This window comes from Coturnix japonica, chromosome 1 (assembly GCF_054131305.1).
Source record: "Coturnix japonica strain WE chromosome 1, WE-NBRP24, whole genome shotgun sequence".
NCBI lineage: Eukaryota > Metazoa > Chordata > Aves > Galliformes > Phasianidae > Coturnix > Coturnix japonica.
The window spans coordinates 107,036,764-107,056,306 of record NC_140663.1 but is presented as its reverse complement, the minus strand read 5'-3'; positions in this window follow the sequence as shown (position 1 = coordinate 107,056,306).

Here is a 19,543-nt window from a genome sequence, read left to right as displayed (position 1 = left end):
CCGGGTGCTGCGCTGCGCTGTGGGCCAGCAGCCATGGGGGCAGTGGAGGATGAGGCCTGGGGAGGCACCGGGGGGAGCCGTGCGATGCCTGGGCCTGGGGGGGAGCCGTATCGCACCGCTGGGTCCGGCTCAGGGCTGCGGAATGCTCACGTCGGGTTCTCCCTTGCTAAGAGATACAGCCTTCCTGTCTGTTTGTTTTAATAAAATGCCTTTTGCCACGCACTCCCTTGTTGTGTTGGCATCTGGTCCAGCCGCGAATACCCGGGCACGAACAGGACGCACAGCACCGTGTAACAGATCCACACAGGACTACCCAAAAATCAGACCCTATGTCTGAGAGCACTGTCCAAAATACTTCTTGAAATCTGGCAAGCTCAGTGCTGTGACTACTTAATCTGGGGAGGCTGTTCCAGGGCCCAATCACCCTAAATCTTACTTCCATTGATTCCTGAGAATTTCTTGGATGACCACGTTCCTAGGTCATATGTATCCAAGTTAGATTGCATGAACCAAGCAGATTAATGTGATCTCATCCTCCACAATTTTGCATAAACCTAAAAGCACTGAGTTTTGTAAATGGGAAAGAAACACAAAGCAGACATGGTTCATATTCAAACTATAAAATGTCTAGATGTTTCATAGGAAAAATAAATTTATATTGAATATATTTATATGTAAATGTTATTGTACAGTATATATAAAAGAACGTTAAAAACAATAAGAAAACATGCTATTGTTTTATTCGTCTTCACAATGATGATGAAGAAAATTAAGTACAGAAGGATTTGGCCCAATATTCACTGACTTGCATTGACCCAGATTAGACTTCTCTAAGTGCAAACTCAGAGACCGAAACTACTGTCTTGATTTTCAGACGTCCTTTGCCCAAACCAGTGGGGTTGCTCAGGTGTGTGTAGGTCAGTGAGTATGTGTGCAAGGACGAGCATGCACATATATGTGTGTGCACAGGGGTGTGCAGAGTGTTGGAGTTGCGAGTTGCGCAAGGACATTGTGGTACCGGTGTGTGCGTACACTTTAGGAGTTAAAGGAAGGGGTTAGACATGTGTCTGTGTGTGTGTGCACAGGGCTGCACTAAGGGATGTGGATGCGTGAGTGTATGTGAGCCTCCTCTTCAAACTTGTGCTGCATTGGCTGGGAATTTTGTTTGCCAAATCAGATGAATGCATGGAACTGCTGCTGTCTGAGATGCGTGTCATACATCTTAGACATGCTACAAACACCAGTGACAGAGTTAAAATTAAAAAAATAAATAAGTTTTTAAAAAATGACTAAAGAACAGAGGATTAAAATCCAGTCATAATTAGAATTAGAAGGCAGTTCCTTATTTTTACTAAGAGTGAGATGAAGAATCAGAGGGATAAAAAGAAATCTTAACTGGGTTGAAATAGATCAGGATGCATTAGATGAGAAAATGACTTCAGTATTGTTTGTGAGCATAACAAGTTAATTAAATGATTAAGATGGATTCTTCAATTAATCATAAAATATTATGGCAGTTCCTTTGGAGGATAAGGTAACTTCTTCCTATAGTATCCCAGTTCAGCTACAGAAAACAACCCAGAGGAGATGGAATGTGTCAAAAATTACAAAATATTTTCACAGTGTTTTAGGTTTGTTAAAAGATTCAGTAAGTATCTTTACAAAGAAAAGTTTCATCCCATCAGCCTGTAAACTTCCAAGTAGAGCAAGTGTAATGCACTGTTTTCAATTTTAGAGGATAAGTGTACCTCATGAGTGTTTTTTCTTTTATCATTTAAACACCTAATTTTCTTAAGTCTGAAATATTCAGCAGCTCTAAGATTCAGTTAGCTTGAACAAAATCCTCAGTATGGTTGATTGATCATGAGTTTCAATAAAAGAAGTCCACCTTAGAGAGATATTCAAAACCATTGATGATATTTAAAGACAGTCTAATAGAAGAGATTTTCTAATATAATGAATGCATAATGTCTTCCATACAGTTATTAGTTGCTTATGATATCAGTTGATGCTGACCCCTATTTTCTCTTTTAGTACACTGGTCTCCTGTGAATGGTTAATTTGTAAAAAGGATCTCTTGTAAACATAATCACACATAAGAAAATCTATTTTTTTTAAATGGTCAACAGAAGACAATAAAAAGTTGATTTAAAAATATGTTAATTGAAGTAAATAAAGCCCCTTGCCTTACATTTAATTGAAAAAGTGAATGGTCTCAAGGTTTTCTTCTTGCTTATTGATGTTAAGCCTAGCAGCAGCATAACAATGCATTTCCACAACACAACTACTCACTGTCCAGTGACTGACATTGAGTGACCAATACAGTCACCTGCTGACTGATGCTCCAGCAGCAACACACACACACATCTGGGGTTTTTCAGGCTACGGAAAAGAAGGCTCCAGGGGGACCTTTACAGTGGCATTCCAGTATCTGAAATGGTCCTACAGGAAAGCTGGGGAGGGACAAACAACAGGGCGAAGGGAAATACAATTTTAAGCTGGAAGAGGATAGATTTATACTAGATATTAGGAAGAAATTCTGGCACAGGCTACCCAGTGAGGTTGTGGATGTTCTCTCCCTGGAAGCATTCATGACCAGGCTGGATGGAGCTTTGAGCAACCTGGTCAAGAGGGAGGTGTCCCTTCCTATTGCAGGGGAGTTGGAACTAGGTGATCTTAAATGTTACTTCCAACCCAAACCATTCTATGATTCTAAAATATTGATATGCTATTAACACTGCCTTAGCTGAAACCAGGATACAACTACACTTCCTTCACTTTTTTTTTTTTTTAATTATTATTTTAATCCCAGTGTAGATATTATAGTTTACATAAAAGAAACACCTGAGGGCAGTTGTCAAGTTGCCTAACAATATCCTTTGCAAAAACAATAATCTTTTATCTTTTTTGAATTTGCAATGCTAATTTGACCCCAAACTTTACTCTCAGCCTCACTCTAGTAGAATTTTATGATCACAAGATAGCCAAAAGAGTCACAGTATTCTGTGCTGTGAAAAAAAAAAAAAAAAAGAGAAATGCAAATGAATTAATTTTAAGAGTGGGTCAATTAATATTCACAGTAGAAAGAGCTCTTCTGTTTTTCTGAGGCAATGACAATGAAAGCCTCTGGCATTTATCTCTTCATTTGAATTTAATGACAATACTACTGGTTTAAACTTTTCTGGAGGACATATGTTAGAAGTAAATGGTATCACGAATCCTGGGATTTACATTCAGTTCATCATACAGTGTTTGAGATAGATACCTCCCTTTTTGCTGTTGGGCATCCAGTAAGACAATTGTCAGAATATTTGAGGACGGCTGAGAACAAAAAAGCAAATCATCCCATTTTTCCAGCAAGTCAAAAATAAACTTAAGTATACATGGAGTACAACTGAAGAGTAAGAAAGGATTCACAGAAGCTAGGAAATTGGAGGGTAATTAAAAGTCCACAAAAACTGAGGGTAGAAGGGAGTTAGAGATAATTTACAGAAGCAAATATGTAGGGGCCACTAGAAGAATGGAAGAGTAACAAGGTAGGATTAGGACAGTGTGGGGGACAGGAGAGGTAAAGACAAGGGTTTGAGAACAGCTCGGGGACACATGGAGAGGATGTGATAAGATGTTCACAGAGCAAGTTACAACTGTTTTGGGGACTACCCCTCCCACAAGGTTGAAAGTTTACAGTGAGGAAGACAATGAGCCTTCATCCCAGGACTACCAGGAGTGACCACAGCTCATGACATATGCACAAGGGAGAAAGTCCGTATGCTAATGGATTCTCGAAAGTATAGTGAATATGTATGTTAATTCTGGGAAAATCAATGATTATGTATTAGTTCTGCTTACATTTGTACCAAGATTTTGCCCTGCAGTGTGCAAGTTAGGTGGAGTGATCCAGCTTGCACCAGGGCATATGCTCACCACTGATTAAACATACCTGCTTTATTACTACTTTGTAGTTACAGAGTCTGATTTCCACACGCCACAACTAGTAAACTACCAGAATACAATGCACTTTTGAATGCGCTATAAAATACACCTAACTGTAAATGAAACTTTATAGAATACGGAGTCCTAAAATGAAGCAAGATGTCCAAAATATTGATATTCTATAAAAGGCTTCATTTTGATAATTTGTGAGTCTAGCCTCATCCACTCTATAGTGGTATTGCCTTTACCAAATCCAGAACATTAGTGAAAACATTCAGAATATAACAGTTTTGAATATATCAGAAATGATGAAAGATTTCAAAACAACATATAAACGTCATAAGAGTAACCTACTAAAGAGTTAAGTCTTTTTCCATTGTTTGCTTAAGAAATAACAGTAAAATATGTTTCCTTTGCAAAGGTCTAAAACAAAGTAAATGAGATGACTCAGTATGGATAGGTCAGGTTTTAGGAAACTGTATTTCAAGTGTGTAAATATACATTAGCTAACACATAAACAGCGAGAACTATGCAACCTTCAGGACACTTAAGATGGTCTTTTAATTTAGTTTATTTAGTTTAATTTAATTAGTTTAATTAATATAAATCAACATATCTCCCATGACGAAAGGCATTTTTCAAGATCTCACACCTGTTTAGGATCAATTCATACAGGTTTGCTTATCCTGTTTATAGAGAAACTACTTGCTTTACTAAATACAGTACATCCTTTTTATTTTTTTCTCACTATATTTTGATGTATCTAAACTGATCAAGCACACAACTGTTATGTTTGAACAATGCCTGTCTCCACCCACTTCCTGTTACTTAAGAAAGTGCATTGAAACTAGGACTAAGGAAACATAATGTTTTCTGCATAGAAGTACTAGGATTAATGCACTCCTATTGGGATTGATTAAGCTAGTTTACAGGAAGACAAAAGTGTAATGGTTTAGTAACAGATTACAAAGTGACAGATATAGTATCTTAATTAGCAGTTTGCTGTTATGGAAGAGTCTCATAAATGTAAATCAAAAGAAAACTTATTTGTGTGAGCATTTGAAAATATAATAACCTGCTATATTTTCTATGGATTTGTTTGGTTGGTTTTGGTTTTAGATTTTTGTTTTGTTTTATTTTCTCTAATAGTGAATTATTTCAAATTCTACATCAGAACAAAATCTTCTAGTTAACATATTGGATAGTTCTCAAAAAACTCCAGGATGTTAGTTTTCCATTCATGGGAAATTTTGGGATACAGATATCTAACAAATAGATAAAAAGAGTATCTTTGTAAGTATATTTTCATTAAATAATTAATATACTTCCTTATAATCATTTTTACAGTAATCTGCTTTCATTCTCATCCATTTAATGAGGAAAAATATATTAATATTTCAGCAAGTATGGGTATTTTTAAAAACACAATATTCATTTCCAAGTGAAGTGGGAATTATAAAAGAATTTATGTCCTATTTATGTTCTTGTAATTTAGAACCAGGAGGGCTTCATAGTGCTGCTATAATTTCAAAAGATGAGAACTTTTATAGGAAATAAAAAAGAAAAATATGGTCAAATGCTTTGAAAATATGTAATAAAAGCTACAAACTTTAGAACTTCAAAGTGATGGATTTTCTACCCTATTTATCCCTATTATGTAGCATAGTTTTGATTATTTACTGTTGAAGTTTCCACTTGGATTTCACTCAAAATATCCATTTTCTTGATTTCACACATTATTTCTAGCCATGTGACTGTGAGATGAGCAGTTGGAGTTGCTAAACACTTTACCAGCTGCTCAGGCAAAAACAATGTTTTTTGAGATATGACCACTGTTTTATGTTATTAGCAAGATATTAAAATGATAATGACCAATCTCTTACTGGAATTTCTATAAATCAACATAACTAAAATCACCACATTGCAGTCCTAAGTTCAGAAAATACTTATAAATTTAGATATACTTATATGTATATTTAGTATAGCTCTTAAACACATACTTAAAATTACACTTCAGTTCATAAGGTTTCAGTGAGGTAAAGCAGATGTTTAAAGTTATTCATGCAGTAGAAATACTATGTAAAACAGGCTTTCTAAATCAATGTAATTCCTTTCAAGTATTCATGCAACTTTTATTACAATTTCAGTCTGTAAAATTTTCATTAAATTAAATCATATTTCAAATACTTTTATTAAATTAAATACTACCATCCAATGACATTCTTTGTTATGTTTTTTTTTAAGAGCTATTCCTTTTGTCATTCTTAAACTTGTTGAGAAGCATGAAAAGAACTGCTGCTGTTAAAGATTTGCATGTATTACACCTAGTTCTTTTAGAGAATTTTATTGAAATGTGACAGATTATACCTTTAATATGATATGAAGAACAGTAACATTCCCTCTACAGTAATTTATTGCACTGACCTGTAAGAGATGCCAAAACATTTCCATTTCCACAGTAAAGAAAAACTCACTTCTAAGAGTTAGCAGAAGTAAGGATCTACTGAGCTTCTTTTTATTATTTTATTTTATTTTAATTTTTTATTTTTTATTGTGTTCTTTTCTTTTAGACAAAAATCAGCAGCTCATTTTATTGCACACAATGGTACAAAGTAGATTAGGGAAAGAAGAATAATAAAGAAGTGTAACACTTCCATATGTAGTGAGCAGGGGATTCTCTATCTGCTATTCTGTTTTGGATTAAAAACTACTGAAAGGAAATAAAAGTTATAAATGATTCCTTAACTCAGATTTATTCTAGTTTGTATTGTACATATTCATACATACATCTTTATATTAATGTAGGTGTATTATATATAATACATATTGCATGGTTATTCCTTCATAGTTAGCCACTGCATAAAAAATAAATCCATTGCTATGTATTAATTTCTTCCTTAATTAATTAATTAACTTTCATGACTTACCCTTAGTGCCTCTTCCTAATTCATCCTTTCTTTCTTGAATATTTTTCATTCAAGATGGGGAACCCTGATATATACATTAAAAATGTAAAAATAAATATTTTGAATAGAAAATATACCAGTAACATTTTCAGAACTTTGATGAAGTTATCACAGGAAAGTGCCTCAGAGGTATGTAGATGAGTCAATTAAAGCAATTTACACATCAGTCAATCAGAAATTCAATAAATAAATACAATTTGATGGTTGCGAGTGCTGCAGCTTAAAGGAATAGTAATTATTTAAGGACAATACAACTGCACTAAAAATATTGACTGAAAAGTGTTGCACACATAAGTCTACTAACACATTTCTGTAAAAATCTGAATGTGAGGTGGAAATAGTGGTGACAATTTCTCACTAGAGATTGCAAAAAAGCCAGATTTTTCATCACTTTAATTATTTTTTGGTTGATGTTAATAACCAATATGGGGTTCAGAGAGTAGCTACAGAGCTGAAATTAGCTTAATACACCTACTGGGCCCAGTATGTTCTCATCAATTGCAATTATTCTTTTGTGTTCATTTACCTAAGTAGGTGAACTTGCCTACAGCAAGGAAGGAAGGAATACAAGGTTAGATCTTGAGTGAGCATACAAACAGATTTTAAAATGGCTAGTCAGAATTAGTGGTTTTCAGGGAATAGAAAACCTAATAATCCAAATGAAAACTTGTAAAGAGGGGAACAACAAACTTAATCTGAATGTGCTGAAAATCATGTACTCCTATAAGTATAAACTCATTTCTGAGAGCAAATTCACAGGTGTTTTTGACAAATCACTTCAGTTAATTAAACCTTCTGGAAAAGAAAGATAATGATTTTTTCTATGCTCTGAAGGCATTGTGACTGAGCTATTTAAGTTATGATAATAAAGAGATTTAGAGCCCAAATGACTACAGATACCCATAAAACACAATAAGTAAATCAATTAGTATTTTTGCTAGAACAGAACATTTAACTGCCTACCTTTCAAAGTATATTGAAACAAACAAGCAAACAAACAAATACATAAAAACTTCAACACATTCTTGAACCTACTTATTTTCTCCATACAATATCACACTTTCCTACTACTTTGTCTTCCAAAAGAGCATTTGCATGTTTAATATGTAAAATTAATCATTCTGTTCAAATAGGACTATTGACTTAGGCTTAAGTAACTATTTTTGCCCTTGTTGGGAAGGGTCTGGAAAAGTTAGAATTTAGTTCATCTCGAAGCACATAAGATAACTATTTTCTTTTTCTGTACTTTAATATGCTCTAGTCTTAGTCACAGTCTCCTGCTCTGAGGCTCTATAAACACCTTTGGAAGCTTCAGAATAAGACATAGAAAGGTTTGGGGGGTGGGGTGGGGGGGCATATTTTTTATTTATTACTCTCCCTAATCTTTTCATTTCAAAATAAATTTTGTTACAGTTTGGATGAAAGCCAGAATTTTAACATTTCTCAAAAGTCAAACACATCTATAAATGCTGTTAGAAATTACCCAAATGTTATCTGTTGATAATTGTTTCAAACTAATAATTAAATATAAAGTTGAAATACAACATAAAGATAATAAAAGGGCTACTGAAACAAATTGTCAGAGTACTTTCCCAATGAGAACACACTTGAAATCAAAACACTCAACTGAGAAGTTCAGATCTGAGAAAACTGAGGGGGTTTTTTTAACCAATTACTGCTTGATAAAATGTGCTTGCAAAAAAAAAACTCAGTTTCAGGCAATTAAACATTGAACTTGTGTACTGTAGGCGGTCTGAGCTGCCTTTTCAGATGATTCTTTAACTGCAGGATTTATTACATAAAGGACAAACTGCCTTTGTAGTATTCACATCTATTTATTTATTTATTTATTTATTTAGTTATTTATTTATTTTTCCTACTACATTTATTATCAAAGGCTAGGAAAAACTAATAGAAATTGCACAGATACAAATTTATCCCTGCATTCTCTATGTTGTCCTTTTCAACATGTTATTCTTTGCCAGAGTTTGCATTTATCAATTCCTCTTTTTCTGCTTTTTTTCTGATTTAGTATAATTTTCCTACTCCCCTTCAGAATGCCTTCTAAAGCAATGTTGCAAAACGCATACATATCACAGAATCACACAGAGTATCATCTTAAAATACTCATTATATCTTAACTTTGCAAGTTAAACAAAATACTTGTGAGCAAAGAATGAAAAAGTGAAGAGACAGATTCCTTGCTAGATTTCCTTTCTTGCTGTTACTTGTTTACTTGAGTGCTCTAGTGAACGTGTTTCATCATGGTTCTTTAAAACTGGAGAAAAGGTTTTGTCAGCTTGTGAATAGCAGTTTCCTCAGGCATCTTCAGGCTTTCCTATTTCATACATGAGGTATGGGCTTTCTATATAACTTCAGTTATACTCTGAAAAGGAGCTTCCAGAAGAAGCTGTGCTACCTAGCCAAATATAAAAAGTCTGTAAATATTCTTGCATTCTGTTGTTTACTATAATTTGCACTGCCAAATCCTCTCCTCAGCTAACAAACTTTCTGAGTGATATTAATTCATACAACAGTTATTTTTCTCCTCTTCTGTTGCAGAATAAAGGTACCTTAGCTTGAACACAGAGAAAAAATATATCATTTCCTCTGCCTGAGCATTCCAAAAATGACCACTCTAATGATTTTTGTTCACATAATTTCTAATATATCCAACTTACAGCTTTCTGCCTAATCTTTATGTTTTCCTCTTTCCTTCATTTGTCATGGAATGGAGCTGCAGAGCTTATAGGAGCACCTCTCTGTGAAAACAGAGAGAGAGAAAAAAAAAAAAAAAGCTTTTATTTCTATAGTTTTTAATGCAAATTGTTAAAATAGGGAAAACCTGTATGGAGTCTTACTAAAGAAGCTAATCAAATCAAGAGAGCACGGGGATAAATGAATGGCATCTGCATTACCATTTGTGTACAGGAAAATCTAAGAATACGCAAAGAAATATTAGCTTACAGTGTACAAGTGTGGTTTTGTTCTGCTTCGTTCTATTATTAAATGTACATAACACTACAGTATTTGAGTGCTGTATCCACACACTTTTGGTTGCAGGAAAAGACAAAAAAAAAAACCACCCACCTCAACAAACTATCTTCATATCTATCACCTTAGTGAAGACCTAATTACAACCAATCATGTCAGGTGTAGATGGGAATTTATAAAATAAAAATAAAAATCAGAATAGATACTGTGATTTTTTAAAGTCAGAGTACTGGTTACAGTCAGTAAGGGCATGGCACAGCAGTGAGGGCATGGCATGGCAGTTGGAGCAGGAATTTGCACAGGAGGGTATACATGGAGGGTGGCAGACAGCCCACTTTGTCTCTGCTGGTTGCAACACACTGTCACAGTAGTCTGTGTAGGCAGGGTGCCATACTTTGCTTAAAGGATGACAACTAGGCTAAGAACTTTTGATCTGCTCCAGTATGGTGCTGGGCACTCACCTGAGGGCCAAAACCAGTTCTCCTGTAGGGAAATCTCCAGGGATAATTGATGCATACCCCCAGACAGAATAAGAAAAGAGACTTCAGGCAGTTGACTGCACTGATAGCTCTGAACCTTCTCCTAGTGATAAGGTAAGTATCTACGCAGGGTGAGCACAGGCAGATGATCTTTTCCAACAAGTGGCTGAGCTGCAAGAAGCAGTTAAAAGGCTGCATAGCATTAGAGGTGCTGAGAGACTGATAGACAGGTTGTTCAGTAATCATATTCCAGCAGCAGACAACACTGAGAAGGAGGCACCCTGTTCCCTGATGACCCACAAAAGCAGTGTTCCACTTCAGCACCCACCCTCCAGCTTCACTACAAAAAGAGAAATGGAGCTCTTAAGAATTATAGACACCCATACCCAAGATCTGAAAGATGAAACTGTACCAGCAGCCCGCAGTGAGTACTGTGAAAAGAAACGCTGCATGCTTGTAGTGGAAGACTCTGTGTTAAAAGGCTCGGAGGCCTGACAGAGAGTCTTGAGAGCTTTGCTGTCTCCTGGGAGCCAAGATTAAGAATGCGCAGAAAGAGGGTGCCACAGCCTGTCTAGAGCACAGACTGCTAATATTTGCTGTTGCTCTTTCATGTAGGAGTGAATGACACGTGAAGCCAGAACAAGAGTATCAAGGAAGGCTATAAAACTCGGGGAAAGCAAGTGAGGAACACCAGTTCCCAAGTTATCTTCCCCTCATTTTTGCCAGCTGGAGGAAAGAGAGAAGCCAGTATCATAGAGTATCCTTTGTTGGAAGGGACCCATAAGGGTCATCAAGTCCAACTCCTGGCTCCAAAGTAGCTGTATAATGCAGAAGTAGATGTATAATGAATATCAACTCCTGGTTACATGGTCAATTCCAGAGCATTTTATGATGAGATTACAACCTGTTAGGGAGGGATGGAATCCACCTGTCAGGAAGAGGCAAGGCAATCTTTGTCAGCAGGTAGGCTAACTTAGAAGGGTAGCCTTTATACTTAAGGATCAGAGGAGCATAGTCCAGAGTGGCAATGCTCACTCCATTTTGACTGGACAGTATCCAGCGGAGAGCTACAGAGATGATCAGGTGTGTGAAGCATCTCCCAAATGAGGAAAGGATGAGAAACCTGTTTAGCTTTGGAGAAGACTGAGACAGTATCATACCAGTACTTATTAATACCTGAAACGACTGTGTCAAGTGGATGGGGCCAGGCTCTTTTCAGTGGTGCCCAGTGACAGAATGAGGGGGACACTAGAAGTTCCATATGAAAATGAGAAAAAAAAAAAAAAATGAGGGTGACAGAATAGTGGTGTAGGCTGCCCAGAGTGGTTGTGGAGTGGTTGTGGAGTCTTCTCCTCTGGGGATATTTTATACTTGCCTTGAGGCTTCACTGTGCAACCTGCTATAGAGAACCTGCTTTAGCAGATGTGTTGGACTAGCTCAGTCAAATCACTTCCTTTGTAAATGGTCTGATGTGATTATTATCATATTCTTTATTTTTCCTTTTTCCTTTTTTTTATTTTTTATTTTTCCTTTTATTTCCTGTTCTTAGATATACTTGTCATCTTACAGTATTCAAAACAGAGAGTATAAATGAAGTAAACAGATTAAGTTTTCTAACTCTTTAACTAGAGTATGTCTAATAATGTATTACAGTTCCAAATTCTTGTTCTCACATATTTCATGATTGAGATGAACTTGAACCTTATACCATCCTAGTTCCCTATTTTAAATTACATTTCCATATCTTGCAAGTATGTCTCCCGGAGAGGCATTTACAGGATACTTAGTGAGGACTTCAGGTCAATTTTATTCTCTCATTTCCTTCCCATCTTCCTTTCCCCCTCAGTATTTATCTATACCTTTTTTTTTTTTTTTTTTTCTTTTCTTACACATTACTTTCTTAGACTAACTATAATCACATATATTTCTATGTTTTAATAAGTTTTACATAAAGAGTCTCTCTTTGCCTCCTCCATGATCCAGTTGATTAATATGTGGTAATCACTATTAGCAGTGCGTCTCATGTCTCACTATTGGTACACTTGCTTAAAATGGGAAATTTTCATTTTCAAATGGTTAGCTATCTAATGCAGTTGCAATATTTCCTACAGAAGTGTTCAGAATATACACCACCTTTGATTATTTATAATTAACTCTTCATAGTAGTAATGTTTAGGATTTATTTTTCTGTGAAGGTTTGAAATAACTTATTAAATGAGTTGAAAGCATGCAACAAAACTGGTTTTGGATCTACTCAAGCACTGATAACTTTTGGGGTCAATACTCTTTTTCTGGATCGAGGAAAGGAAAAGTATTTCTGGAAAGAATTCTCTATGATATAAAACAATTAAGATAATGCTAATAAAGATATGATAGAAATAATTACTTGCACTTGTTCAGATTCAAGTATTTTTTCAAGGAAATAATGTGGATCTTTGAATATTCTTGATGCCATTTAACATTGATTTCTTCTTGTTCTGCCTCTTTGGAAAGGGTCCCTCACTCAGAAAAGAAAAAGAAGAAAGAAAAACAAAAGGACAGTTGTAACTGAAGCATGAGGAGAAATAAAAATAGAAATAGATAGTAAATGAAAATGAAATGGAAATGGAAGTGGAAATGAAAAGGAAAATGAAAATAGAAAAGGAAAGAAAAGGGAGAAACAAAAAGAATCAGTCTGACTGGAACACAAAATGATCTCACCATTCTACTTTTATTATTCTTATAAGTGGTGCAGCTCTGTATTGTCATTTACTATGGCTTTTACTTAATTATGCTTTCCAGACTGGCATCCTTGAAGCACCAGGTCTGTCAGTCAAGCCCATCTGATCTTGCAGGATTAGGTAATCAAAATATAAATGAAAATATGAAGTGAAAGATTCCTTGGAAAGCAGCAAGTTGGGCTTCACAACAGTGATTGTGAGATCTAAGATGCTACGTACCTTTTAACTAACAGACCAAAATCAAAACCTACTATATTTACTTATCAATTTCTTATATTTTAATACAAAAATGTTCAGTTTGTTTATTATAACTGAAGTGTCTCAATATTAAAATCTTTTAACTTCCTATACAAATTGTTTGTTAGTACAACTTGATTTTGGTTTTTATTAACTTCACCTAGCTCTGTCTTTAGTATTTCTTACTACTAGCTGTATCTGAAAGGCCAGACAGAGTAATTGGTCTCTGTCCATGATTGTATTTTAGCGAGAGGAGAAAAACAAAAAAAGGAATTACTTAATTACAATTGTAAATTATGAAAAGGAAGATTTAGTTTCTGAATATTCAATTTCTTAAATATTTTTTAATTATAAAAAGTCCTTCTTCTAAATTCTAAACAAAGTTATTTACTTCTCAAAGAATTTATAGCCTCGAATGATTTTGGTATTCTTTCTTCTTGAGCACATAATACATGTTATACCTTTATTTAAATGTAAATTTTGATCTTTTATGTACTCTCTCTGAGTAAACAGTAAACTGGTGTAAGCATGTCAGTGAAAATGAAGTATTGTAGTACCAACTTGTGGATATTTTTTCCATACAGTAAATTTGAGTTTCCCCAGAAGGTTATTTTTAACACATACAGATTCCTTACATAGAAAACTTATTTTGCAAACTCTTTTTGGCAGTGCCTTTATTTCCTGAGAATTAAATTATACTATAATACTATACAGGTGTCTTTAGGAGTGCTATTAAGAACTATCATTAAAATTTACCATTTTATGTTTCCCTCTATTTCAAAGCACATTCATCAACTCTTCTATTCATCAATTAAAGCAGAAATGAATGAGACTTAGTCATTTGTACATGAGATTTCTTCTTCTATCTCTTCTAAACAGTGCTCATTTTATTATATAAAATGGAAAAATTGCAATATAAGACTGAGAAAATGGTTATATAAAATTCTTGGAAATACAATGTAGAACATTTTCCTATTATTTAAGATTAAGAGTTTGAATTCCATCCACCACAGTAGTTTTGTTTGTACAATGCTGTTAATGTTTCTGTTTACTTGTTTGCTTTTGCCTCAAGCCTAATTTTATTATTTGTATGGTAAAATTTGGGATCTGAGGTGAAATGGGAGATACCTAGTTTGTATTTCTTAAAGATTTTGTGTGCAAAATTGTTATCCCAAACACTTCTGTAACTATATCAAAATACAACTCTTAAGGCACCCAGGAAACCTTTATGAGTGTAAAGTCAATAGAGTACAGTCTGTGTCTTCCTGAAACAGCAGATGGCACTTGATCATGGTATTTGATCACCTAAGTTGTAGGGGAGCTAGGCAAAATGAAGAGGCACAAGTTCTCTGCTGGTTATAGCAGCTGTTTTCTTTCGTAGAATGCACACATTTGGATTCTGCTACCATGTTTGACCAAAATAAAACAAAAGAGAAGGGAAAACTTCGAAGTGTTTCTGCTCCAGCTTTATTTTCAGCCTGAAATTCAGATCAAAGTGTATTAGTCTGGAGTAGCTTTATTCTTGTAACTGAAAGTTATCTGAAGGAAAAAACAGCTCCCCCAACATATTCAGAGCTGTTCTTTGATATCTTGAAGCCTGTTTTCTTTCATGGGATCTGAGAACAGAGGATATTTTTAAGAGGAAGAAAAAGAAAATAGCTTAGAATAATAATAGAAGTACAGTTTAAATTTTGCATGAATATAATTCATGCAGATGCATATTATTTTTCATAAATGCCAGCCTATATAAACGACTATGCATTTTATCAGTTTTCTATGGCTAAATGTTTTCTGTACAGGATCTGGTAACATCCATATTTGAGATGCGGACCCTTTTTCAAAGCAGAGTAACACTGTGGGTAAGAGTTTGTCTCTGTACTTAAATATTAATACCTATATGAGCTGTTCACCGCAGAGAAGGAAAGTTCTAAAAATATGCTATTTGTGACTTCCTTTACAATATTCTCTTACTTGACTTGATACAAGAGTAGATCAAAAAGCAAGGACTATGAAGAATAACAGGGTAAACCTATAACAAGTATACATACTACAGTATGTCTAACTCAAGATTATTTACAGTTTAATTAGCAGCTACAATTTAATCTTTCTAAAGTTGGAATCTAGACTAGCATAGTGCCAGGGTGATTTTTTTCCTAACAAAATCATATTTAGCAAGAATCAAGTGTTAGAGAACTATCGGAGTAACTGAAAGTCATATCAGCTGTTCCTCTGACTTACTGCAAGTATATTTTAGTGCTTATAAAATTTTAATTGCATGTCAACTGCATATGATTTCCCCTTTCCAGTGAAGAGTATTTGCCTTGGTTCTAGGCAGGCATGTTATGTCCTTTATCCCAGAAAGCCTGATCTCTTATACATCATTTGGTTCCTAGCTGACATTCCTTTCCCACACCTAGCTTGTACGGAGTTTTGTACACTGTGTATGAAGCAAGTGTTGTATTTCACGTTTATTTTTATTGCACAGTTTGCACTTATAAAAGAGAAAGGGGGGGGGAAGGAAAAGTAATGTCTTAGACCTTGATCTAAGAATAATGTTTAGTGTTCCTAACTTGAAATATTTAAGTAATCTCCAAAGAAAAATTTCAGCTTTGCTAGAGTGCAGTGTCATTGTAAAACCATTATTTTTTAAGCTTTAATCCTATAAAACTCCTATAAACCTGTAATGAGCATCCAATGTTATCTGCACGTGTGAGTGCAGATTGGCTCACTTACATAAAGCTGAAACTGTATTATGCCTGTCCTTTTAGCAACATAGACATATAATTCATAAACAGGCAAATTAAGTAGGAATACATCATCACTGTCTTGGGCAGGATGATTTTAAGTATCCTTTGGTGACTCATTCTATCTTATTTTATAATAAACTTCTTTTATATAATCTTTTCCTTGAATGTGAGATTAAAAGAGGATGACAGAAGGTAGGAGGTGAGAATGACTACATGAGGATGCAGCACCAGATTGATATTCCACTAATATGAGTTACCATTTCCTTATCATAAAATATGTATATACGTGTGTTTGAGTAACCATAACCATAAAGTTTTATTTTTACTAGAGTCTTATATTAAAATAACTCTACCTCCTAGCATTTTACTTCTTTAAACTGATAAATTATTTATTTACGTTGTTTTGGTAGAGATTCAAACAGACAAAGTAGGACTTCTCACCAACAATGCTGGAAAAAGTGTATTCCTATGTCTTGCATAAGACACATAGCTGTACCCTGCCCTCTCTTTGCCCCACCTAAAAATAAATAAATAAATAAATAAATAAATAGTATATATTAGTTACATTAGGGTTTATGACATGCTTATAGCTAGAATTCCACAGTCAAAATGAGCAAACAAGCAAACAATTAAAAAAGTAAAAGATGAAAAGATAATCCAGTGATAAATCCATAATGAAAGTATGCACCTGGTCTTTTTCTCCTTGTGGTTTGCTCCTGTAAGAGCAATGGTCCTTCACCTAGCCATGGAGTACTGGTAAAGAAGCTTAAAATAGTGTTTTTCCATGCAATCTTAGTGAGAATATCAGCTGTAGTAGCATTTCACATGGTTGGCTTTTTTTTTTCTTCTTTTTTCTTTTTTTCTTTTTTTCTTTTTTCCCCCTAAATTAAATTTTAGAGAGTGAAGAAACAACAATTTCTTCTTTTTCTAAAAAAAATTTAAATTGCTATTTATAGGTCAAAATAACACTGTCGTTAAGTTGTAACTAATGTACAATAATTTTGTTCAGGACTGGTGAGGTTTTCCTCACTTTTTGGATTTAATATTAAAAAAAATACTTTTAGAGTGAGTAAATACGAGATTAAGTATTTCCAGCAGCCAAATCTACCTGTGAAGTAGATACTCACATCCAAAATTTCAATTTTCTGATAATTATATATACATACTGTACAAACTTCAATTTGATATATATATATATTTTATCTTATGTATGTACCCTGCTTTCCTAATCCTCTGAAGAAAGTAGGTGGGTAACTTTTATTCTAGTCCTGCTTTTTTATTTTTTATTCTTTTACTATACTTTCAGTATACTTAATATGTGGCACACTGTGTTGGCAATCCAATTGCTATCTCCAAGGCAACTAGTTAGTAGTCCAGTTGTATTTATGTTTCTGGAATGGAGAAGAGAAAGTGCAGTATAATTTTTCATAATATTTTTTTTGTTTTCATGGCTGTGTTGTGTAGAGGAGATAAAGGGATGTTGAGGAAGGAAGGAGGGAAAAAGAAGGGAGGAAGGGGAAAAGGTGGGAGGGAGGAAGGAGGGAAGGAAGCACGAAAATCAAGGTGTTTGTAATGGTCTGAAAAACAATATAGATATTGGTTATGAATTTGGATAGATTTTTGAAGTGAAATATCTTTGAGAATCTTAATGTTTTCAAATAAATTTCCATTGAGTTACACCATTTCAACTAGAACTTTTATTCATAATGCAGATTTAAATTTGAAAGGGTGAATATAAAAAAAATAACCATACAAATGCTTAGCTATTAGCAGCTGAGTAGTGCTGCTTCTATTTCTTCAAGAACTGAATTAACAAGCAGAGCTCATAATGTGTTTGGAACAACAGTGGCTCACTCTTACCCCTATTGTGTAAGCAAAATTACCACCAAATATAATTTTATATTCTCCTTTGGGATATACAGAATTATGCAAGTTCCAGGGATCATTTTCTACATGACTAACACCTCCTCACATGGGAGAGCTCTCCAAGATACAGCCATTGTAAAATTGCTGGCATTTCCCTATCTCATCACCTTTATAGAGATTTCAAGATTCTTTATACAGATGCTGCCAAATTTGGCTGTTGATCAGTCAGCAAATACATTATTAATAATGGCTCATCCTACATGCTGCAGTAAGAAATTTCTTACATTTAATTCTTCTGCCTAATGCAGTTTAGATTAAAGGAAACTAATAGGTGAACACAGGAGAGAGGAAAAAGCATAGGTAGACCTGATGTATTTATTCTCAGGGAGAAAATGTATCCTGATGTGAAAAAACTCAAGTGTTTAAAAAGACATTGAATTCATGCCAGTGAATTAGGATGAAGTCTTAGCAAGAGTATATTGTATGTATCACTTATTTCTTTAAACAGAGACTGCCTGTGTATTCATGAGAATATATCACTGCCAACTATAAAAATAAAATGAAAGAACTATAATTTGTATATTCCTCATTTTCTTTCTCTATTCTTGTGTGTGGTGTACTTCTCTTTACTTATCATATACTTTAAAAGGAAAAATGATATTTTGTTATTTCCATTTACATTATTGTTTGGTTTTTTTAGCTGTTACACACCTTAACATCATGATTACTACAAATATTCTAATGATCAAAACCAGAGAGACTTTATTACTTGTTTCAGTTTTAATGAAAACAGAGACAGTAAGTTAATTTTGAGCAGATGAAGCTTCATAAAAATATTGACTATCATGAGAATCAATAAAAATAAGAGGAATGACCTGTAATTACTCACTTTGCTTTCAGATGTTTCACTTGCTTAGTCATCTTGTGCATTAATATTTGGAACAGTGAAATAGAAGTTGAAGTAGCATCAAGTTTTGCTTGCTTTCTTAATTTACAGAAGGTTCACCATTTCTGAGTACAGGTAAGTTCCTTCCAATGACATTAGGCAGACTCTTGCCTCCTTCAGAATTTATTTTATTAGAAAAGTTGCCATTATGTTCCCTTTATTAACATTCTGTTCACAGCTTTTAATGACAGGTGGAACCCAGGTCAAATGCAAGGTCTCATTACCAAAAGATAACAGCTTTAGTTTTATGATAGCCTTTATTCTGTGTTTGATGCAAACTTGCTGAGCACATAATGGTTCCAAATTGTCTTATCTGCATTCCATTTTTCTTTATTTTAATTTGATGGTGACATTAAGATTCAAGAAGCTATCACCTGAAAAGCTGACAATTTCATTTATAAAGAAGTGTACTAAAAATCAAAGAGCTGACACAACATCTTTCACTCTAAGCTTTGCAACTGAGATTATGAAAAAAAAAAAAATGGAAAAGTAAACTTTCATTAAAGTATAATGTGGTAGTATAAAAGTAAAGACACTGTGTAAATGTCGGCATCCTGTCATGGTTTTGTCTGAGATAATCTTCTTCATAAAGATTTGTATGATGCTGTGTTTTGGATTTCTTGATGAAAATGTGGTGATAGCACAGTGATGGTTT